General features: G+C 35.2%; 1 long non-coding RNA gene across 1 annotated transcript in view; it reads left to right on the top strand.

Moving 5' to 3' along the window:
* Window positions 1–1,851: 1,851 nt before the first annotated feature.
* LOC127562870 (uncharacterized) overlaps window positions 1,852–26,084 on the top strand; it is a 47,710-nt gene continuing 23,477 nt past the window's right edge. Inside the window, exons 1-3 of the long non-coding RNA XR_007953834.1 lie at window positions 1,852–2,095; window positions 12,239–12,396; window positions 12,490–12,643. This is a non-coding gene — a long non-coding RNA (uncharacterized LOC127562870). The remainder of the gene's footprint in view (window positions 2,096–12,238; window positions 12,397–12,489; window positions 12,644–26,084) is intronic.

Below are 26,084 nucleotides of genomic sequence, written 5' to 3'. Positions count from 1 at the left end.
ATGACATTGGACCAGATGACCATTAAAATCCCTTTTAACTCTAGGATTCTATGATGCTTTAACAGTGATTCTTAAATGAGCCCCTGTATATTGCAGTTCACTAATAAAAGAAATAAAGAAGGAGATAGTGGCAAGTTTATCAGTATTCAAGGAGAATAGATGGATTTTTCAATAAATCTCATAGGATGTTACCAATTCCCATTTGTCTAAAGAAAAGATCCTTTTCAATGAGGTAATTCAAGGTAATTCCAATAGACTTGTGATGGAAAGAGCCATCTACATCCAGAGAGAGAACTATGGAGACTGAATGTGGATCAAAGAATATTATTTTTCCCTTGTTTGCTTTCCTTTTTTCCTCTTTTTACTTCATCTTTTGATCTGATTTTTCTTGTAGAACATGATGAATATGTTTAGAAGAATTGTATATGGCTAACCTATATTGGATTGCTTGCTATCTATGGGTAGGGGGAGGAAAAAAATTGGAACACAAGGTTTTGTAAAAGTGAATGTTGAAAACTATTTTTCTATGTATTTTGAAAAATAAAAAGCAATTTAAAAAAGATTCTTTTGCAAAATGACCTTGGTCCTGATCCATTGCACAAAAATGGGATTTTATTAAGAGTTTCATTTCCAAAAAAGTATATCTAAAAAACATGTATCATTAAAGCCATATTAAAGATAGCCACAATTTTTTTTTTATTTTAGCTACACACCAATAATGGCTAAAAAAAGGAAGGTAATGCTATGCCTAAAGATATTTGCAAACCAATTGGACAATCATTTTATTGAATCAGATTGGATCATTTTAATCTGTTGGTACTGTACTGATGGCTTGGGCATCAAGTCTGGAAGCACTTTTCTAAATTCACGCCCCAACACATATACACTCTTTTTCATAGATGGTGCTTGTCACCAAAACATTGGCCTGCCTCCCTGTCACTATTTCTACAAGATAAGTCTAAGGGACAATTTCCTGAAAAAGATAGATACCAGGTACAAACAGCCACATGCTGCCCAAACATCTTGATAATACCCTTCTGGTTTTCAATGCTCTCACTGCCAAACTCACCAATTAAGCAAGATACTTTCTTGGAAAAACAAAATAAAATAAGAATGTTTCTGTTTCTCCTGTAGACCTATATTGACAAATGATTGTTTGAAGTTCATAAGATTATAGATAGAGAGAAGAAAGAGGCTTTGATTTAAATTCAACATCTCTCTTATTTTATGAGGCAACAAAAATCCAGAGAATTTTGTATGTTGACCAAGTTCACATAGCGAGTAAATTATCTGAGGCAGGATATGAGATTTGGGTCTCCCTGCCTCCAAATCCAGTATTCTATCCACTTTACCAAAACCAATATGATTCTCATTGGTCACCAGTAGGTCATAGGCCAAGTCCCATTTAGTCACTGTTTGGGTCCTGGTTGACTCAGATTGAATATAATTAGCAGTCATTTCTGCTTGGGTCAGAAACCTTGAAGGTCTTTCCCTTCCAGGTTCATTCATTCATTCATTCATTTAGATTTTTTTGGATTAGATAAAAGGGCAGATTCTTGGCTTCTATTGCTATGTACCCTTCAACACTGTGTGGGTACAGCCTCACTCAAATTGAAACCTGTTGAATATTTAATTTAAAAAGGTCAAAGTTTCCCATTTCATCCAGGGCCATCTCAAATCATTCTGAGTTATATCTGGCCACTGGATCCAGATGGCTCTGGAGGGGAAAGTGAGGTAGGTGACTTTACATAACTCTCCCTCACTTCAATCCAATTCATTCACACATTATGGCATCATCTGCCTGATGTCATGGCCCTCTTCGAGAAGAAAGAACAAATAACAACAATCCAATGCACCATGCTGCCTGCCTCTGATGAATGGCTTCTCAAAGAGTTTAGAACTGGATGTTACCGTGAAGATTCCCTCATTCCATCATCTTATTTTACTAAGGAAGAACTGAGATCAAAGTAAGGGAAGTGATTTGCCCAAAGACACATAGGAAATGGATAGCAGAATGGAGATTGGGACTCATAATCTCAGACTTCAAATGTTTTGAATCATGCTACCTTCAAAACCATTGATCATTTTCTTTGAGGTAAGCACACAAATATACAGACCAACCTATTGTTCTGATCTTGCTAGTTATCTTATTCTGATCACACTTGACTTACCATCCACTTGATTTTTTATTTTTTTTTCAAATACCAATTGGAAAATAAGATCTAATATCTTTTCTATGTACAAAAAGCCAAAATGCTTGGAAGACTCAAAGGTGTGAATATTATTTTTGGCCAAGTAGAATGTGTGGTATAATGAAAAGAACTGAAAATTCGGCAAACCTGGATTTGAGTCCTGACAACAATACTTTCTACCTGTGTGACTTCAGTCAAGTCTCTCCCCCAACTGGGTCTCGGTTTTCCCATCTGTAAAATTAATGCATTAGACTAGATTTGCTCCAAGGTCCCTCAAAGCGCAAAGTCATTTGGAAAAAAATAACAATTCCTAATGATACAAAAATCTCTTATGGTAGTGTCAGGTACAGAATAATCTACTCTCAGTTTTGGTGGCACAATAGATAGAACATTGGACCTGGAGTCAAGAAATTCCGAGTTGAAATATGACCTCAGACATTAGTTAGATGGCATAGAGCAAATCATTTAATTTCTATTTATCTCATTTTTCTCAATTGCAAAATGGGGATTATAATAGCATTTATTTCTGAAAGTTATTATGAGGATCAAATAACATAATATTTATAAAGTCCTTCCTTGCTCCCTTCTTTATCTCCTTCCTCCCTCTCTTTTCTATCTTATTTTCTTCCTTCCTTCCCTCCTTTCTCCCTTCTTTCCCTGCTTCCTTTTTTTAATCTTCCATTTTTTGCTCCTTCCCTTTTCCTTTGTACATGTCTTTTCAGGTCAGGGGAAAACATCACAAAATACATTGAGACAAGCAGCAAAAAATGGGGGCCTTCAAATCAATTAAGATAACGTCAGTTGAAAATAGTAGGCAGAAACTCAGAGAGTCTTCCATAAGGTGGAGAGCACGCTCACCTGGGAGGCAGTAGCCAGGGGGAGGAACTGCATGTCACTTAGATGTTTCAGCTTTAATTATTAATTATTGCTAACTCGATGCTCAGTTATTTCTGCATTATTAAAATCGAGTAAAAGCTGTCAGCACTCTACTACAATATAGCCTTATTCACCCTTCCATAGTTATAGCAATGAGTTGATGCATTTCTAATGATCATGTCATACTCATCATATACAAAGATAGATTTCCTGATTCCACTACCAAGTTTCTTTTTTATAGTGAGAATTGGTTTGCACTGAGCTATCCACACTCACAGAACTCATTCTCCTCATTAACCCTTACAAGTATTTGTAAGACAGCTGACCCAAATCAGGGGAGAACGATGGAGTCATGGACCAGATGAAGTAAATTTTATCCTACCAGAAGACAAAACCAATGACCCCATTATATCATATTCTAACCAAATAACACCCAGCTGCCATTTTCCCCAAAAGGTAACCTGAGAAAAACTGCCTAATATATTAAAAAGTCCAACATGCAAGTCTATGGACCAAAAATATAGAAAACCAACTAGAGAGCACCATAGATTGAGAGCTAGAAGGGAATTTAGAAGCCATTCAGTCCATTTTATAAATGAGAAAATAAGGCTTAAGGAGATTCAGGGATTTGGTTAAAGCCATGAGTCCAATATTCTTTCCATAGAATCATTCAGATAGAATAATACAGGCAACATGGTATGGTGGAAAGACTCCTGGATTTAGAACCAAAGGACCCATGTTCAAATTCTGCTTCTGCTATTTTCTATATTTGTGGTACAGAGAAAGTCAATTTAGCACTCTGGACCTTGGTTTTCTCCTCTGTGAAAGGGGCAATTGGGTTGAATTCTAGTGTTGCCCTAGTATCTCTCCCTTACTGTACCAATATACAATGCTGTTCCTTAGCACTATGCCTAGTTTGTAGTAAATATTTAGTGATTGTTCAGTGACTCATACTTCCTCCTTGTTAGCTTGTGTGCTAACAAAACTCCAAAGATCTTTCCTTAAAGAGTCCAAGAACTACTTTGGCTTTGACTACTTTTGATTCTTCTGCAAAGCCCCTTTAGTCCCAGTAGGAGATACCAACTCTGAGATACCTGAGTTGAAAAGTATAGTCTGACAGAGGACGTTTTTCTGATCTGTGAATGGAAAAAAATTAGGTGCCATTGGGATTTTTCTCAGAAAAATCTATAGATGACAATGGAGGACAAACAACATACAGTCCTCTAAGGTTTTAAAAGGAGGTTATTAAGAGTAGGAGAGTTAAAAACACTTCATAACAAAGACACTACCATCATCCCCAATAGAGTATTTAGTGTAATTTATCTTGTTTAAAGAATCTCCCATTTTTAATAACCATTTGTGGGAGCCCTCCAGGCCCTCAATTGAGTTGTGAGCATTTTAGCAGTATCCACATGGGGCTATGTATGCTGCAGCAACTCACAAAATCTCTTCAGCCTTTTCCTAGCACAGACTAGACTGGAGCTCAGCTCAAGAGATCAGTCATTCCTTTACTAAATAAATAAAAAGCACCTAGAATCAGATTAGATCAACAAGTGAACTAGCATATATTAATTGCTTACAGTGTGCCAGGCATAGTGCTATGTGCTGAAGATATAAAGAAAAATAAAAAATAGACCCTGACCTCAAAGAGCTCACATTCTAATGGAGCAGTCACATAAATAGTTACTTGTGCAAGTAAGATATCTAAAGTATAAAGAAAAAGGATTTTATTGGATAGATAGATGTCCTCAATCTCTCCAACATCAATGGCATTGTTTGCTTAAGAACTTTTGGATTGTGTGTGTGAGAAAGACAACAAAAGAGAGAGAGACAGAGACAGAGACAGAGACAGAGAGAGGGAGAGAGAAAGAGAGAGAGACAGAGACACAGAGACACAGAGAGAGAGACAGACAGAGACAGAGAGACAGAGAAAGTCAGAGAGAGGCGGGGAGGGGATGGGAATGGGAGGGAGGGAGAGGGAGAGAGAAGAAGAAGGAGGAAGAGGGAGAGGGAGAGGGGGAAGGGAAAAGGAGAGGAAGAGGGAAGGAGAGAGAGAAAAGGCGGAGGAAGGAGAGGGAGAAGAAGAAGGAGAGGGAGAGGAGGAGGGAGAGAGGGAAGGAGAGAGAGGGAGAGTGGGAGGGGGAAGGAGAGAGAGAGAGAAGGAGAGGGGGAAGGAGAGGGACAAGGAGAGGTGGAGGGGGAGGGAGAGGAAGAGGGAAAAAGAGATGGAGGGGGGAGAAAGAGAGAGAGAGAGAGAGAGAGAGAGAGAGAGAGAGAGAGAGAGAGAGAGAGAGAGAGAGAGAGAGAGAGAATCCTTCAAACAGAGAGCAAGGGAAACCCTTCTGTTTACTACATTAAGGTCTTTTCTCTATGTCTTTTCTGACAATGTAGTAGTTATGTATGTTTCCCAATTGACCCCCCCATGGGTGTTTTTGGGTTTTTTTTGTTTGTTTGTTTTTGTTTTTTTTTTTAGTTTTTGTATGTTTTTTTCTTGCAACATCTGTAAAATAAGCATTTCTTTGCAGAGTTCAATTGACATTGAATGACATAGGAGATACTAGTCACTATTCTCCTAAAAATGGGGAAGAATAGTAATAGGGACTCAAATTAATAACAAAAAAGATAAATGCCCTAGATCCTAATCTCTTGGAATCCTAAGGGTCAAAACCTGGCTGAATTTGTAAAAGGATGCTAGAGCATACATACACATTAGAAATTCTAGATTCTCTAATAAGCAATTGAAGGTAAAAGTCAAAAGCTTGAAACAATATAGGAAATCAAAGCAGCACAAAGAACAAGACAAACCATTCAGTATCAATCAAAAGCTTCAATACAAAGGCTTGAGAAGTGAAGAAATCAGCTGTCACAAAGACTTCCAAAAGGAGGAGTATATTGAACACATATGGGCATTATTATATAGCAAGAAATTCAACTCGATGAAGGCTAACGTTGGGATCAAGCAAGAAATAGAAAATAAGCACATCCATTGAAGAACTCAATTGTATTAGAAATAACTACAAACTTGGAAATTTGGAAAACTTGGTCTGGTCTGGGGTCTAGGGCCAGCTATATAGTAGCCTAGGTAAGCTTGCATTCAGCCCTTAATTAAAATAACTGCAGTACAGGTCAGAAACGCTGAAAGAAAATATCTAAAACATGAAAGTAAGATGAGAGTCAGCAAGATGCAGGGGTAGAGGGTCAGCCTTGGAATAATGATGACCTTCAGAGCCTTCTCTGACTTGTCTAAGTTTATGGCACTCAGCAAGTCATATAATATCTTCATGCCCAAGTAACTCTCAAAGACAGTTATTGATAGATTGAATATCCTTGGAGGCAGATTCTACAACACAAGGAATGAACAAAATCACCCTTACCTACTCTCCCCCAGAAGAACTTTATTTAGTCTTTTAACCAACTCTGTGAGTTGACCATTATAAGCATTTTCCTCTCTTTTGCAAATGTGGAAACTGGGGTTCAGAGGGTTAAATAATTTACCCTGGGTCATATAGCTATTAAATGTCAGGAAGAAGATTTAAACCCAGGTAATTTAAGTATACATCCAGCATCCTACATGTTATAAGAAATTCTCTTGGATAGAAAGGGATCAGGGAAAGATAGACTCAAGACCAAGGGACAGAACAGAGCTAAGTCAAGTTCTTGGCAGACAAAGATGAAGTCACCATTTGCTAAGAATGGAGATGATGGGAAGGGAAGTCAACTTATCTTCTCCATGATTTTGTCCAGAAACAGCTTGTCTTCCCCTGGCAGGCCACATCCCATTCTCAGAGCAGGTGCAGAATTGCTCAGGTTTTGCTCAGGTGTTAGCCACTTTGCTGAAGTTAGTATAAACACAGCAAACTGTAAACAGAGATGTCACTCTAGAGTACCTACTGTTGAGTGCAAGTTAATTAGGGCCTCCTGGGGTGAAAGAACAGAAGCACCACTTGCAACTCAGTTAAGAAAAATTGTAATTAAGAAAAGAAATATAATAAAGTTCAGCTGCCTCTCAAACTGCCTCTTCAAGTCAAATATCCATCTGCTCTTCGGGTCTGAAGTTGGGAGCACAGAGAGCTCATCTCCCTAATACAACTACCTTACAGACTACTGCTTTGAAACCTGTGGGCTAACAGATGATCCTATGGGTCTCCAAATCATTTTCTGTATGAAGAGCAGATTTTGGTTATAGAAGAACCGGGAGAAGTAGAAAATCAATAAATTCTGGTCAGATAAGGGGATCTGTAATTCATGAACATGGAACTGATACCTTTATGGGTGGTTAAAATATCAACAGCAGGTGCATCTTTGTGTATGGCTGAAGCGTGTGGAAGAAGAGGTCATAAGAAGTGAGGAGATTGAAAAACTGAGTGGGTTAAAGTGTTTGAGGGAAGCTAAATTTTCATGTTAAAATCCCTAGTGAAAGGGTAGAAGTTGGAGAGAAATTGTGAGCTAAATACCAATCGCATTGAGGCAAAGTGAATGACTTGAAAAGGTATACAGAGAATAGCAGCTAGGATTTTGATGGATAGTAGACAGAAATTGCATGAGCCTTAGGAGGAGAGGTTACTAAGTGATGGAGATAAGGAAAGAACCTTGTAGTGTTAAGGGGAAGCAAACCAATGAAAAACATTCCTCAACTGTTGGACATTCTCTTAGTTTACAGGAGGAGTTTTCGATATCACTAAAAGAGCTCTCATAAATATTTTCATACATAAAGAACCTTTTCCTCTTTGATCACTTTGAGTAGAGGTCTAGCAGTGGAATAGATAGTTCAAAAGGCATGTGATATTGGTAACTTTTTTGTGTTTGACTACACATTCCTTTCCAAAATGGTTACACATTCACAAGTAACAATGCATTAATGTCCCACATTTCAACACATATCAAATTTCTTTTTGTAATCTTTGCCATTTAATGGGTACAAAGTACAATCTCAGAGCTGCTTTAATTGGCATTTCTCTAATAAGTAGTAATTTGAAAGAATTTTCATATGATTATTCCTCCCTTGAGAATTATTCATCCTTAGACCATTTATAAATTAGAGAATGATTCTTTTTCTTATAAATTTGAATCATTTTCTTACAAATCATGGAAATGAGACTTTTATCAGAAATTTGCTGCCAAGATTTCCCCTAAGTTAATTGTTTCTATTTTAATCCAACTTTATTAGATTTGTTGTGCAGAAACCTTTTTTTAATTTTATGTAATCAAAATTATTCTTAACTAGTTCCTGAATCCACTTGATCGTACTTGAGATGCTATCTACTGTAGACTATAATGGAAAAACTGCTGGACTTGGAATTAAATGAAACCAAAATTTGAATCTTCCCTCAACTGTGGTCTAGCTTTTTTTCTCGATGTAAAATGGAGATAGTAATATTTAATTCACAGAATTATTGAGAAGATCAAATATATGTGGAGTGACTCATATACCTTGTTACTATCCAGTCCACTTCTCTCTTCTGTCTTTGTAGACACTTACAAAGAAATGGACAGAATTAATTTTTTTTTCTGAAATCCAGGTCCATGACATTTCCATGATCTGCCAGTTAAACAACTCTATCAAAAAAGGGAACTGAGGTTGAACTGGCAAGACTTTGTGTTTAATGAAATTGTGTTAGTTTATGGGAAATTGTGTTTCCTGTCTAAATGCTTTAAAATTATCCTTTTGATAATACTTTCTTGAAAGTTGTGAGGAATCAATATAAAGCTTACTGGTTTATATTCAAATATCTACCACCTTTGGAAAATGGAGGAAACATTAACTCATTTCTAGTCCTGCCATCCCTCAGGGGTTCTCCATGATTCTGCCAAGATAACTGATAGTGGTTCAACAATCCTATTCACAAGTCATTTGAATGACATGAGATTGAGTTCACCCAGGCCAATTGATTTGAATTCCTGGAAGATTAAAGGGTGGATCAGAAAAGCCTTCCTGAAGGACGTATCATTTGAACAAGGACTTAAAAAACAAATAGGATTGTAAAGTCTAGGGATAGTGAAGAAAACCAATTTTAACAGAAGGAGGGAATGTAGTAAGCAATAGCATAGAAGCTAAAAAGTGCTGGACATATCCAGAAAACAAAAAGTAGAAATAATTAAATTAATTATTAAAACTTAATTTTCTGAAACTATAATGGCCAAAGTTGGCCCCAAAATAGAGATGTGAGAAGATATCCTTGCATCTTTGTAGAAGTGTGGGTGTGGAAGATTTTGCATCAAGATTTTTAAGTATGTTGGTTAGTATTACTAAACTGTTTTCTTCTCTTTAATAAAAAAAAATCTTTATTATAAGTGTTAGCTTTTGAGTGGGGGTGGAAGTGGGCATGTTTCCCCAGAGATAGTGAGAAATGTAAATGAGGTAAAAAATTCTAATCAACAAATATTTACTAAGCACTTACTATGTGCTAGGCATTATACTAAGTGTTGAGAACATAAATTCAGAAAAGATTATAGTCATTGCCTTCAAAAGCTTGCATTCTAATATGAGACACGGCAACAAATAAAAAGGAAGCCAAAAAGTCAGGGAAGGCAAGAAGGTATTCAAGAAAAGACATAGTGGAGAAATGAGTATGAGTAGTTGGGAAAAGATCTGGTAAATGAGTAAAATAAACATGACCAGCTTAGGAACTTCCTTAAAATGGAACTTCCAGGTAGAACTCACCAACATAAGAGAAGGCTACAGAGGCAGAGGGATCTTCCAAGGTTGTAAAGATACAGGAACAGAGGTATCATCCAGAGATAGAAGGCTGCTGGGACATGGTGACAAGAGCATCTTTCTGGGAGAGAAGGCAACTTCCTTCTATGATTCACATGTGGTCTTGATACCCACAGAGTCAACAATCTCTATTTTCTGTCATAGCTCAGTCCCTCCATTTATTCCTCAAAAGTATACCAGAGATGTTCCCTTCCAGAAATATTTTCCTAGAAATGCTTGCTCCAACTTTTCAAATCCAGAAGATATAAAAAAAATTCTTAAGACAGACAGTATACCAGTTTGACTGCTCAACAGTATTCATGGCAGAGAGAAGGGAGAATTAAGGCCAGTTCCAAGTTGTGATTAAGGAAACTGGGTAAAGAATGTTCAGTTTATGCCATATTAGAATCAGTTAAAGGAAGTAGAGGTGCTTAGCCTAGAGAAGAAAGGACTTAGGGAGACATGATAGATATCTTCAAGTATCTGAAGAACTGCCATAATAGGAAAAAAGCATCAGACTTAGTCTGCTTGACACTCTAAAGCAACACTAGAAGCACTGTGTGACAGCTGTACATGGGTAAATTTAGTACTAGTTAGGAGGCTATAATAATAGTTCCAGTTAATGGTAGTGAGGGACCTGTGTTACGAAAGAGGAAAGAAAAAATGAAAGAAGTTATGAATGGTTGAAATATGGTAAAGATAAAATCAACAGGGCTTGATAATTTCTTGGATTTCGTATCCTTTTCATACAAAAGTCCACTGTTCTAGTTCAAGCCTTCAAACCTCTCATTTAGAAACTTACAAAAGCTATTGTTGATTTTACTTCCACTCTCTCCCCTCCCCAATCAATGGATTCAGCCACCAAAATCATCTTTATAAAGCACAAGTTTGGTCATATGAATCACCTGGTCAAGAACTTTCAGTGACTCCCTATTTCCTTAGTATAAAAATAGAAAATTCCTCAGTATTGTTCCTAAAGCCCAGGACAATGTCTCTAACCTGAGTTTCCAGACATACTCCTCTTTGCTGTTTAGTTGTTTTCAGTCATGTGCAATTCCTTATATTCCCACCTGAGGTTTTCTTGACAAAGATGGTGTACTGGATCATCCTTTTCCACTCGTTTTGCTGGTGAGGAAACTGAGGCAAATTGGATTAAGTGACTTGCTGAGCATCACATAGTAAGTGTCTGAGACCAGATTTGAATTTGAAAGTGAGTCTTCTTGGCGGCAGGTCTGCCACTCTATCCATTGTTCAACCTCGGTCCCTCACTCCCTTTTACCTACTCTGTTCCAGATCATTGTCAACTTGCTATTGTGAAAATTCAGTATTCCATTTATTATCATTGTACCTTTCCATAGGTTGTATCCCCTGCCTAGAATATACTTCCTCTTCATCTGCATCTCATAGAACCCTTGGAATTTTTGCAGGGTCTTATAGGATCTGCTAAGATGCCACCACCTATGGGCAGATTTTTTCCCCCAATCTCTTTAGCTGACAGTGTTTTTTACCTCCTCAACTAATTTTTAAAATCCTTGTAAAATCTCAACTCCTTAAGCAGACAAGGATAATTTTTGCTTCTCATACTCTTCATGGTATCTGAACATAGAATGTTATTTAACAACGTTATTGAATTGAATGGTATGAGGAAGATAAGGGAGAAGGAGGAGTTAATGGTAGTTTTGAGACAGCTTGACTGGGTGATACACTTCACAGAAATAAGGGAGTCAGGGAAATAAATGTTTAGAGCAAAAGATATTAAGACATGTTTTGGGCATAGTAAATTTGGAGATCTGCTAGGACATCCAAGGGGATTTCGACTAACTCCCGGTAGCTATAAATACTGGTATAGAAAGAAATTCAAGAATCATGTGAATAAAAGTGGCAGTTGAAAAGGCAATATTTACACATTAAAAAAAAACTTTTTTCATCAAGGAATAGAAATCATTCTATAATTTAATTCTTATTTATTAAATATGAATTATGTTTTAGACACTGTATGAAGCATTAGGAATATAAGAATACATATAAGAATATTTTACCATATATGTTACCATTGGGGCAGAAGAAGAATCAGGACCTTATTGATATTGATGAATTTGGGACTCCTTCAGGAAGTTGTGCTGCTTAGGCTGGAGGATTTCATGCTTGATAATAATGTGACAAAGGTGAGCTCACAGAGGAGGTGTTGGACAGAGGAGGAAGAGATGGCTCAAACCTCTGTTCTATAGCACCTTATCATCTTCCATTGGAATGATATCCCGGGGATTTCATGAGTAGTTCCAAGGGGATCACAAAGGCTAGATTTGTTCATCTAGATGAGTTCAGTCAATCACAAGATCTTTATTCCACAAATGCACTTGTGTTTATGGTCATTTTTCATTATATATATGTGTGTGTGTGTGTGTGTGTGTGTGTGTGTGTATTCAATCTGAAGAGTTACAATAGTGAAGAATAATTCTCTCCCTCTGAATCATAGATTTATCTACACTGGGGAGATTTCTAGGATCTTCTTTTTGAAGAAGCAAGGTAGAAGATACCAATGTGAAGATTTTCTCTTTTGTTTGGGGCCAGATCCATATCAATACTCTTAAATGATGGAAGTTGCCTAGATCCCTAGCTTGGAAAGCTGATACAGTAGGTGGAGAAAAATAATTCTTGATATACAATGGATTGGAAAGTGAGTGTTTTCTGTTTTTTTCTATTTATAAATTGTTTTGTGTTTCAAAGCAGAGAATCAGACTATTCAAAAGTGAAAGAAAGCTCAGAGCCATCTAGCACCATCTATACTTGAGTTATAATCTCCTGCACAACAAACCCAACAAGTGGCTATCCAGTCTTTTCTTGGAGGACTGGAGGGAGGGGAAACCCACTATCTCCTAAGGTAAGCTTTTCCACTTTGACTGACATAGCTCTAATTATTAAGAAGTTTTTCTTTATATCAATCAAATGCACTGCACTCTAGCCATCTCTCTCAATTCTCAAACTTGCTAAATTGATTTGTTTTTAAAATTAAATATATACTCTAACTTTTATCCCTATTAAACTTCATTTTATTCCATTTAAGTAAAAGTTCTAGTCTTATTTTTTTTTTCTGGGGAGGAAGGGAGGATGAGTTTCTATTATTCAAAATGTTAGCTCTCTCTCTTAGTTTTGTGTCATCTAATAAGCAGGCCATCTGGGCCTTTATCCTAGTTATTAATTAAAATGGTAAATAGTACAAGGTCAATGATAGATTTTCAGGACATAATACCAGATACTTTCTCCTAAGGTGACAATGAACTACTAATAGATTATTCTTTGGGTCCCATCATTCAATTATACCATTGTCTAGCTCACATTATTATAATTTGTCCACAATAATAGCATGAGAAACGAGCAAATATGTCATTAAAATCTGGCTAAGTTATATGTGTATATACATAAACTCACATCCATTTATAATATATACATATTATATATATATATATATTTGCATATAATGAAGCATATATACATATATATGTACATGTATTTCTAGATAATCTATAGAATACACCAAAGAGAAAGACAATATAGTTTTCTTTCTTTTTCTTTTTGCCAAAATGATTTTCACCATGCTTTCCCTTTCTGATGTCTGTGTTTTCTCATACAATTGTAATTTCTTTTTAAAATAATATTTTATTAAAAAGCTAACAGAGGCTTCTATTAGAAAGTTAATATAGAGCTAAATCTAAGAGATAATACATTGTAATGGATACAGGACTTGGAATCAGAATGTGGTTTCAGGTTCCATTTCAGACAAATACTGATTTTGTGACTCTGGGAAAATCATTTAACCTCTCAGTGCCCCAGGATACTCTCTAAAACTATAAATTGTGGAGAAGGGACCAGTTGTATTGGCAGTGAGGATTTCCTCATCAAGTGTTCCTTGTGGTAATAAAGTCACAGGTCCATTCCCATTTCACTGTAAACCTGATATTGAACAGTACAAGCAACTAAAGTTGCGTAGTAATTATTTATAGGACTGGAACTTTTAGAGGATATAGAAAGCTGTCATATTTTATGCATGTGTAACCATTGTGTGGTGTGCCTGACATGACATACCTTCATGGATAAGCCCCTTTGATGAGGTATGTTCACCTACTCTCTCTGCGTTGCCTCAATCACAGCAATTTGCCTTCTCCTTGGAAAATTTGGAAAAATTTCCCAGAGTCCTAAGGGAAATTCTATTATAAGGGAGTATACTGTTCATAGTTTCCTTGACTATTTAGCTTATGAATCCCCAGCAGCATATTTCCCATCAATACAAAACCATTCTTAATGATGATATCATTAACTCTTCAATATAAAGTAATTACTTAATAAATATTAATCAATCACTAACAATGATCAATATATTACAGTTATGCAATATAAAATAAACAACAATAAAATGATAACAAATAATTAATCCATTAATCCATACCTAAGTCTAGATCATACTTTTCTACCAATACAATATTATTTATGAGGAAGAGTTAAAGAAACTTAGGAGGGAGATAAATAAATAAGGAAAACTCATATGCTGAAAGAAACTCACAAATATGGGCTAAAGGCTTTTATGTCTAGTTCCTTTATGAACCACTTGGACCACACAAAGATGTTGCTCAGCTAATTACTTTCCTTCTGGTCCTCACCAAGGTAAATTTGCTCCTTTTCTGCTTTAGAACTGATGAAGCAGTGACAAGTTATTTTAGTCACAATCACCCTTAAAAGGCTAAGTTTGTGCTATAAAATTTTGATGATAAGCACTTCTATTAAGCCAGAGGATTATAAAAACTCAAATGACTTTCTGTGTAATACTGACAAGTCCAGGCATCTGTTCACTCAATGAGATGCTGCATCATCCAATCAACTTCATCTAATAAAAGACAAAGCCTATTGTAAAACTCCTCAGCTTGACTCTCTGGGTAATGCAGACAAGCCTAGCTTGATGTTCACTCAACGGGATTCCATATTGTCCAATCAGCATCTAATGACCTATGCTTATAGCACAGCCATATACTTTCCCCACCTCAAGTCAGAGGGGAAACCAGAATACATCCAAAGAACTTCTTAGAAGTTCCCCTTCTCTCAACCTGAAGATGGTGCTAAAAGGCAATTCAGCTGTTTCCCAATAAGTTTCTGCTTTTCTCCAGCCAATTAGCACAACAATGAATCCTTCTGGTTAAGGAACTATATTGCTGCCATATTCACCCAGCTCCTGATTTCTTAATTCCTCTCCAGCTGGTTTCTTCAACATTCTCAATAGCTCAGACCAGAATCTTCTGATGTTATAGCTCATCTGTTTCTTATGAAGTAAAACTCACAAAATTCATTTTCCTAGTAATTATGCAATCAACAATTCTTCATTATCCTTATGGTCTCCAAAGAATTATTTGATTTATTACATCATGACTTCTAACTTTTCAAAATCTTAAAATGTTACATGCAAATGAATTCATGGACCACAATGCCCTATACCCTATTTCTCTTCCTCAAATAAGCCGTCAGATCTCTACTCAGTTCTTCTGTGTCTGTTCTCATATTTAACAGAAAAACTATTTCTTTACACTTGGATTTCATCACTTTTCGTAAACAAATATTTTTGTTCTTTCTGTTTTCACAACCAAAATTATAATAAACAAATGAAAAGGCAGTATTTACAATCTCCAGAAGTTTCATTCCTTTTCATTCTTTTTTTTTTCTTTACGTGGCAATTCATTTATTACTCCAAAAGTTCATTTTTTTGTTCCTTTCAAAAACCAAACTTCTTACATATGAAAGGGGTAGTACAGTACCACTTTAACTGCTTACAACTTTTACCTATTCTGTTCCATTTAAATAAAGTATGGCCTTCTAGAAGTATATTCCTGGAGCCTTGGAAAGCTATTTTCTTCCTCACTATATTTTCAGCAAAAAGTGCTACCTTTTCCTTCTAGAAGAAAAATAAATGACCTGAAAAGGCAGAGAGGAAACTTGACCTGTATTGGTAGATTGGGGGAGGAGGGATGTGGTAAAGATGAGAAAGGGAAGATGAACTTCCCACTTGGAGGTTTTTCACAAAGAAGAGAGAGTTAACCTATATGAGCAGGAAACATCTACTTATATTCCAAGAAATGATGATGTAGATTTACAGGTACTATCAGGTGTGAAATCAGCCATTAAGAGTCAAAGATTGAAAATGAGGTGGGGTTAATATTAAATGATCTTCAAGCTCTCTTCCAAATCTAACATTCAGTAATTCAATACTGTGTTCCTAGGATAATAATCAGTGCCATGAACCATTTTTAGAAGAGGACTTGTGAATGTATATAGGGGTGAGTTTTCTCTCCAACTTTTTCTCAGGGCCATCTAGATAAATCCAACAACTGAATAATAAATCAATCTTATCTGCTTGATGGATGCCGCCCGATTTGGAGAATACATTTTCCTGGAAATCAAATTAAGTGGCCATTCGTGTTGAGCTCATCTTACATGTCACTGTAGGTCAGATGCATCAGCACAGAGAGAAGCTGCAGGAATGGAAAAAAACAAAAGGCCCAGCTGGGTTTTAAATGCCTAGTTTGATTTTAATACTTGGAAACTGCTCATCATTAGGAAATGAAATCCTGACAACCAACAGATTTCAGCATATCATCTTCCAGTTTGGATTATTCCCAGACATCAAACAGACTTCTGACAGCTGAAGACCATTGGTCCAAGAGCCTCTGCACAATAACTGTGAACCACTCCCTATGAGACATGAATGGAATGGGGGAAGGGAACTGTCAGTGGCTGTTACCATTCATTCTTGATTATCTGTGCTAAAGGAGAGATTAATGACATAGATAACCACAAATGGAAGATAATAAACCTAAAATTTATATTTGGTATGATATGACTTATTTTTTCCAGCAATCATCCTTCTAATTGTTAACCTAATTGTTGATTACACTAACATTTAAATTCATTTGCATTACTTAAGCTATTCAGTAGCCAAGTAGGCTTGAGGTGGTGAGATGAGCCTAGGTTTTTAAAAGTGTTGTGGATAATTCCCTTCCTGAAAGTCCCCTTTGATGCCACATCACAGAGATGAGATTATCCTGGATTCTTGAAAGAGATTACAATAGAGCTCAAAAACTGACTTTTAAAAACTAAACTGAGAAGCCTTACCAACAAGTTGCCAGTTTGAGGGTGCTGTATGTGATTCTTTGTGACCCACATTTTCTGAACCTTAGTTCACCAATCAGTCCATAGGGCTTTCTTGGCAAAGACATTAGAGTGGTTTACCATTTCCTTCTTCAGTAAATTAAGGTAAACAGAGGTAAGGTGACTTGCCGAGGGTCGCATAGATAATGTCTCAGGCCAAATTGAACTCAGGGTATTCTGCTTTCAGGCTCAGCTCTCTATCCACTGAGCTGTCTAGCTACTTAGCTAGATTTCATTAACCTCCATAGGATTTCTCAAATACTTCCTTTTCTTTCTGTTCTCACAACCACCATTCCAGTTCAGAGCCCCTTCCCCTTGAAGATGAACTATTGCAATAATCTAACTGGATTTCTTGCCTCAAGTCTCTCCCCATTCCACAAATCCACAAATTATTATTCTGACTAGAAATTCAATAGATGCCTCTCAGTTGGAGAATGGCTGAATAAATTATGGCATATGATTGTAATGGAATATTATTATTCTATAAGAAACAATCATCAGGCTGATTTCAGAAAAGCCTAGAAAGAATTAGATAAACTGGTGCTAAGTGAGCCAAGTGAACATTTTATATAGTAAGATCAAGGGGGAAACACTTGCCCACTATCACCATTACTATTCAATATGGTTTAGAATTGTTAGCTTTGGCAATAACAGAAGAAAAGGATATTAAAGGAATTACAGTAGGTAATGAGGACACAAATTATCACAGATGATATGATGGCATACTTAGAGAGCCCTAGAGAATCAACTAAAAAACTACTAGAAACAATTCACAACTTTAGCAAAGTTTCAGGATAGAAAATAAATCCACATTTAATGGACAATGTATTAGTGTCTGAGTTTTCCCACATCCCCTCAAACATTCATCAATATCTTTTCCTGTCATTTTAGTCAATCTGAGAGATGCTTAGTAGTACCTCAGAGTTGTCTTAATTTGCATTTCTCTGATCAAGAGTGAGTTAGAGCACCTTTTCATATGATTTTAAATGGTTTCAATTTCTTCATCTGTTCATATTCTTTGATCATTTATCAATTGGAGAATGGCTTGAAGTCTTATAAATTTGAGCCAATGCTCTATATATTTTAGAAATGAGGCCTTTGTCAGAACCCTTGAATGTAAAAATGTTTTCCCAATCTATTGCTTCCCTTCTAATCTTGTCTTCATTAGTTTTGTTTGTACAAAAACTTTTTTAAACTTAATATAATCAAAATTATTTAGTTGGTGTTCAATAATGAGCTCCAGTTTTATTTTGGTCACAAATTCCTTCCTTCTCCACAGATCTGAGAGATAAACTATTCTATGGTCTTCTAATTTGCTCATAATATCACTCTTTATGTCTAAATTATGAATCCATTTTGATCTTATCTTGGTATATGGTGGTAGGTGTGGGTCAATGCCTAGTTTCTGCCATACCAGTTTCCAATTTTCCCAGCAGTTTTTGTCAAATAGTGAATTTTTATCCCAAAAGCTGGAGGTTTGGGGTTTATCAAACATTAGATTGATATAATCATTTAAGATTTTGTCCTGTGAACCTAAGTTATTCCATTGATCAACTAGCCAGTACCAAATGGTTTTGATGACCACTGCTTTATAATACAGTTTATAATATAGTTAGGCCACTTTCATTGGCATTTTTTTCATTAATTCCCTTAAAATTCTTCACCTTTTGTTCTTCCACATAAACTTTGTTATTATTTTTTCTAGATCTGTAAAATAATTTCTTGGGAGTTTGATTAGTATGGCACTAAATAAAGTAGGTTAATTTAGGTAGTATTATCATTTTTATTATATTCACTCAGCATACCCATAAGCACATGATATTTTTCCAATTGATTAAATCTGACTTTATTTGTGTGGAAAGTGTTTTGTAGTTATATTCATATAGTTCCTGACTTTCCCTTGGAAGATAGATTCCCAAATATTTTATACTATTGACAGGTATTTTAAATGGAATTTCTTTTTGTATCTCTTGCTGCTGGACTTTATTGGTAACTTGTTAAAATGCTGATGATTTATATGGATTTATTGTGTATCCTGAAACTTTACTAAAGTTGTGAATTGTTTCTAGGAGTTTTTTAGTTGATTATCTAGGATTCTTTAAGAATACCATCTTATCATCTGCAAAGAATAATAATTTGGTTTTCTCATGACGTACTCTAATTCTTTTAATCTATTTTTCTTCTCTTATTGACAAAGCTAGCATTTCTAATACAATATTGAATTGTAATGGTGATAGCGGGTAATCTTGTTTCACCCCTGATCTTATGGGGATTGGTTCTAGTTTGTCCCCATTACTTATGATGCTTGATGATGATTTTAAACAAATTCTACTGATCATTTTAAGGAAAACTCCATTTATTCCAGTACTCCAGTGTTTTTAATAGGAATGGGTGTTGGATTTATTCAAATGCTTTTACAGCATCTATTGGGATAATCATATGATTTTTCTTAGTTTGGTTATTGATATAGTCAATTATGCTAATAGTTTTCCTAATATTGAACCAGCTATGCATTCCTGGAATAAATCCTATATGGTTTTGATGTTTTATCCTGGGAATGACTTTCTGTAATCTTTTTGCTAATATTTTATTTAAGATTTTTGCATCAATATTCATTAGGGAAATTGGTCTATAATTTTCTTTCTCTGTTTTCACCCTACCTGATTTAGGTATCAGCATCATATCTGTGTCATAAATGGAATTTAGTAGGACTCATTCTTTTCCCACTTTTTCAAATAGTTTGCTTATAATTGGAATTAATTTTTCTTTAAATGTTTGATAGAATTCATATATAAATCCATCTGGCTCTGGAGATTTTTTTCTTAGGGAGCTGATTAATAGCTTGTCCTATTTCTTTTTCTAAAATGGGACTATTTAAATACTTTACTTCCTCTTCTGCTAACCTGGGCAATCTATATTTTGTAGAGTATGAAATTTATTGACATATAGTTGGGCAAAATAGCTCCTAATTATTGCTCTAATTTCATTTTCACTGATACAAAGTTCTTCCTTTTCATTTTTTGAGACTAATAATTTGACTTTCTTCTTTTTTTCTAATCAAATTAACAAAGGTTTATCCATTTTGTTGGTTTTTTCATAAAACTAACTCAGTTTTACTTATTAATTCAATAGTTTCCTTACTCTCAATTTTAATAATTTCCATTTTTATTTTTTATTTTTAGAATTTCAAATTTGGTATTTAATTGGGAGGTTTTAATTTATTCTTTTTCTAGGTTTTTTTTTTTTAGTTGCAAGCTCAATTCATTGATCTTCTCTTTCTCTATTTTATGCAAGTAAGCATCTAGAGATATAAAATTTCCCATAATTACCACTTTGGCTTCATCTTACAAATGTTGATATGTTGTCTCATTATTGCCATTCTTTTGAATGAAATTATTGATTGCATCTATGATTTGTTGTTTCATTCATTCATTCTTTAGGATTAAATTATTATTTTACAATTAATTTTTGGTCTATTTTCCCCTGTCCTTTTATTGCATCATGATCTGAAAAAAAAATGTAATTACTATTTCTGTCTTTCAGCATCTGATTTTGAGATCTTTATACCCTAATATATGGTCAATTTTTGCATAGATTCCATGAACCACCAAGAAAAAATGTACTCTTTCTGCCTCCATTCAATTTTTTCCAAAGATCTATCATACCTAATTTTTCTAAAGTTCCTTTTTTTTCCTGCTAAGGCAATTGAGGTTTATTAATTGACTTGCCCAGAGTCACACCCCTAGGAAGTATTAAGTGCCTGAGGCCAGATTTGAAGTCAGAACCTCCTGACTTCAAGGTTGGTGCTCTATCCACTATGCCACCTAGTTATGGTTTATTTTGTGGTTAAATCTATATAGTTCTGAGAGAGCAAAGTTGAGATGCCCCACTATTATACTTTTGCTGTCTATTTGTTCTTGAAGCTCTCAACTTCTCCTTTACGAATTTAGATGTTATACCACTTGGTGCATATATGTTTAGTATTGATATTGCTTCATTATCTATGGTACCCTTTAGCAAGATATAATTTCCTTCCTTATCTGTTTTAATTAGATATATTTTTGCTTTAGCTTGATCTGAGATCAGGAACAGTGCCCCAGCATTTTTTACTTCACCTGAAACATTATAGATTCTGCTCCAGTCTTTTACCTTTACTCTAAATGTATCACTCTGCTTTAAATATGTTTCTTGTAAACAACATATTGTAGGATTTTAACTTTTAATCCAGTCTTCTATCTGCTTCTGTTTTATGAGAGAGTTCATCCTATTCACATTCACAGTTAAAATGACTAATTCTGTATTTCCCACCAACTTATTTACCCCAAATTATGCTTTTCTTTTTCCTTTCCCCCTTTCCTTCCTCCTCAGTATTTTGTTTCTGACCACCACTTTCCTCAAACAGCCCTCCTTCTCTACAGCTACTCTCTCTTTCTTATACCTTTCCCCTACTACTTCTGTTTTCTCTTCTATTAGCCACCCCCCCTTTTCTTTCCCCTTTCTCCTCCCACATCCCTATAAGGCAAGAAGTTTCTCTGTGAAACCAAATATGTCTAATATTCTTTCTTTGAGCCAAGTCTGAAGAGAGTAAAATTCACACATTGTTCATCCCCCTCCCTTCTTTCCCTCAATTATAATAGGTCTTCTTTGCCTCTTCATGAGATGTAATTTCTATCATTTTACCTTCATTTTCCTCTTTTACCACCTCTAGTTTCTTTTTTTTTTATTATCACAGTAAAATCAAATTATACCTGCATCCTCTAAGTATACCCATAACAGAGATATAGTTTTCAAGAGTTCTTTTCCTTTTCACCCTTACATGCTTCTCTCAAATTCTGTATTTGAAGGTCAAATTTTTTGTTCAGCTCTGGTCTTTTTGTCATAAATAAATGTAATTTACCTGTATTGAATGTCTATCTTCTTCCCTGAAAGATAATGGATAGTTTATTCTTGGCTGCATTCCAAGTTCCTTTGCCTTTGAGAATATCAGATTCCAGGTACTTTGATCCTTTAAGGTGGAAGCTGCTAGGTCCTGGGTAATCCTGAGTGTGGTTCCTTGGTATTTTGAATTGTTTTTCCTTGGTCCCATAGTTCTGAAATTTAGCTATGATATTCCATGAAGTTTTCATTTTGCAGTCTCAGGAGATGATCAGTGAATTCTTTCAATGGCTATTTTATTTTCTGATTCTAGGATATCAGGAAAGTTTTCCTCAAAGATAATGTCTAGACTCTTTTTTTCATCATGGTTTTTAGAAAGCTGAATAATCCTTAGATTGCCTCTCTGGATCTATTTTCTAGGTCAGTTGTTTTTCTAATGAGGTATTTTACATTTTCTTCTATTTTTTTTTCATTTTTTGGTTTTGCTTGTCTGATTCTTGATGTCTCATTGAGTCATTCATTTCCATTTGTTCAGTTCTAATTTTTAGTGAATTATTTTCTTCAGTTACCTTTTTAGTTCCTTCTGTATTTGGCCAATTGAATTTTTAAATGAGTTGTTTTGTTCTATGGATTTTTTTTCCATTTCACAAATTATGTTTTTCAAGTTGTTTTCTTTTTCCATTTCACAAATTCTGTTTTTCAAGTTGTTTTCTTTTTCCATTTCACAAATTCTGTTCTTCAGGGAGTCGGTTCTTTTTTTTTCCATTTTGTCAATCAATTTTGTAGGAATTATTTGCTTCTATTTCACTAAATACATTTTGTAAGGAGTTTTCTTCAGATAATTTCTGTGTTTCCTTTTCCAAACCCTCTTGCAAAGTTTTTATTTCCTTTCCCCATTTCTTTTAAGATCCTTTTTTTTTTTAATTCTTCCAAGAGAATTTTTGTAAGATGGGGACCAATTCATAACATCTTTTAAGGCTTCATCTGGAGATGATCTGCTTTTAATGTCCTCAAGGTTTGAAACCTTTTCTTCTCTTTCTCCATGAAAACTACGGTCAGAGTTCTTTTTGCTTTTTGTTCATTTAAGATTGAGGTCTGGTTTAAAGGTAAAGGGGAGATTATCCAAGCTTCCTCTACAGGCAACAATGGGTGGCTGGGTCAATGCTGATTAACTTCCATTTCTGGGTGGGCATGGTTAAGTTCCATGATATTCTGGGGTTTAAGGACTCACTATTTGCCTTTTGTATTTGTGTTGTGTCTTACAGCTAATCTGCTAATCTATTGGCTTGTTACCAGGACAGAGAAGCCAACACTGTTGTAAATTCCTCCTGCTAGATTCTCTGGTAAAGCTAAGCCCATATCACCCTGGGTTCCTGTACTTGCCTGCGCTTAGCCTGCCTCCCTCTGTGTTGAAACAGATCATTTTCTGGAGATCTTCCAAATTATTTTCTGCTGGAAATTTATTACATTCCAAATATTTGTTGATTCTGTTACTCAAAAACCAGTTCATAGGCTGGATTTGCTGTTAATTTGAGGGACATAGGGAGAATTCAGGAAAAAAAATGTGCCTTCTCTCTGCCATCTTGGCTCCACCTCCCATTACTGAAAATTTTTAAGGAGAAATGACATTATCAGACCAGTGGTTTATGACTATTAATTTAGCCACTACATAGAGGATAAAATGGAGAGCTTAGAGGAATCAGGAAAGCTTTTATGGAGGTATTGTAATAATCCTGCAAGTGGTGGATTGGGTGGATCAATTCTGTTTTTTTAATAGTATTTTATTTTTCCAATGATGTATAAATATAAATTTCAATATTCATTTTTGTAACATATTGTGATCCAGATTTTTTCTCCCTTCTTTCCTTACCTCCCTCTTGCCCAATACAGCTAGAAATTTGATATCAATTATACTTGTGCAATATTTTAAAACATATTTCCATATTTGTCATGTTGTGCAAGAAAAATTAGACTAAAAAGGGAAAAAAACTATGACAAAAGCAAAAAAAAAATCCCTTTCCCCAAAGAAAGGTGAAAATATTGTGCTTCAATCCATATTCAGTCTCCAGAGTGCTTTCTCTGGATGTGAATAACATTTTTTGCAAGTCAAGTCTATTGGAATTGTCTTAGATTAATGTATTGCTAAGAAGAGCCAAGTCTATTATAGTTGATCATCATATAATCTTAATGTAACTGTGTACAATGTTCTCCTGGTTCTGCTCACTTCACTCATCATTAGTTCATGTAAGTCTTTCCAGGCTTTTCTGAAATCACCCTGCTAATAATTTCTTATAGAACAATAACATTCCATTACATTCATATACCATAATTTATTCAGCCATTCTACATTCTACAATAGCTAGATATCCATTCAATTTCCAATTTCTTGTCACCACAAAAACAACTGCTACCAATATTTTTGTATATGTGCATTCTTTCCTCTTTTTCATTATCTCTTTGGGATAATCAAAGGATATGTAGTTTTATAATTCTATAGACATCATTCCAAATTGCTCTCCAGAATGCTTGGATCATTTTGCAACTCCATCAATAATGCATTAGTGTCTCAGTTTTCCCTCCCTCATTCCCTCCAACATTTATTATGATTTTTTCCTGTCATCTTAGTCTGTCTAAGAGGAGTGAACTTGTTTCAATTTGCAAATTTCTAATCAATAGTGATTTAGAGAATTTTTTCACATGACTACAAATGGCTTTAATTTCTTCATCTGAAAATTGTTCATATCCTTTAAGCATTTATCAATGAAGGAATGATTTGCATTATTCTTTTTTTTTTTTTTTTTTTTTGCTGAGGCAATTGGGGTTAAGTGACTTTCCCCGAGTCACACAGCTAGGAAATATTAAGTGTCTGAGCCTGGATATAAACTCATGTTCTCCTGACTTCAAAGCCAGTGCTTTATCCACTGTGTCACCTAGCTGCCCCATGACTTGTATTCTTATAAATTTAACTCTGTTCTCTATATATTTTAGAAATGAAGCCTTTATCAGAATCATTGCTGTAAAAAATATTCTGTCTGCTTCCCTTCTAACCTTGACTGCATTTTTTTGTGTGTGTGCAAAACCTTTTTAATTTAATATAATCATAATCATCTATTTTTCATTTCACAATGTCCTCTAGTTCTTTTTTGGACATAAATTACCCAAAAATCTGACATGTAGATCAGGATTGATCAAGTTTTTAATAAAGATTTGAGAAATGATTGCAAAGGCAAAATCAAAAAGACTTGATAAGCTCTTGAATATACTGAGAAAGTGACACAGATGTGAAATAATTGAGGATTCTTCAAAGGTTTCAAGTCTATATGATTATAAAGATGCTGGTAGCCTCCACAAAAAGAGTGAGGTTTGGTGGAAAGGTGATTTTAGGAAGAAGATAATGAGTTGTGTTTTCAATATGTTGAGTTTAAGATGTCAAGGAGACAACCAACTGGATAGGAACACAGAGAGTTTAGGTCTAGCTATGTTTAGGAGTCATTTGTATGAATTTAAGAATTGAACCAAAGTGAGATGATATCAAGGAATGAAGGAGAGAGAGAAAAGACCAACCCTTATAAGTGAGCCCTATGGGATGATGGTCCAAGAAAAAAGAGGAAAGGTAAAAGGAAAACCAGGAAAGTACACAGAAGTCAAGGAAAGAGAGCATATTCAGGAAGAGGCCATGACTCTTTAAAAACTGGAAAGAACAAGATCAAAAGGATGAGGACAGAAAAAAAAATCTTGCCTTTATCAGTTGAGAAATCAGACTTGCCTTACAGAGAGTAGTTTCAGTAGAGCTGTAAGGTCAGATGACTATAAGTAAGTCAAAAGGTAAAGAGTATATACAGATAATATCTTGTAGAGGTTATATTTGATTTCTTGTCTCAAACTACTCTGCTACCATTAATGGCCTCTCTACAATCTTAAGTGATTTCTGTTCTCACTCTGGACAGAAATCTATGTCTGGGGGGCTAAAGAGGTCTTCTAGGAAAATGGCCCTTCAGAGAAGAAATTAAGGTTTCTTAAATGCCTGTAAATTCAAATAAAGTTCTTTATAGCCTTTATTTGTTTAATAAAGTCTGTTTTATGTTTCATACTTGAGAACTTGAGGAGACCTAATGATACTTTGAGGAAATTACATGTGCCATTCCCTATGTGGATGTGGACAGATGATCTTAGAGGATTTTCCATATGTTTTCATGATGAATTCTAGATAATGATATCTCCAGATTTCATCTGGGTAAATGTCTGATAAGTCAAAGGAA

The sequence above is a fragment of the Antechinus flavipes genome, chromosome 4, assembly GCF_016432865.1.
Source record: "Antechinus flavipes isolate AdamAnt ecotype Samford, QLD, Australia chromosome 4, AdamAnt_v2, whole genome shotgun sequence".
Lineage (NCBI taxonomy): Eukaryota > Metazoa > Chordata > Mammalia > Dasyuromorphia > Dasyuridae > Antechinus > Antechinus flavipes.
This window is presented reverse-complemented; position numbering and strand designations above follow the sequence as displayed.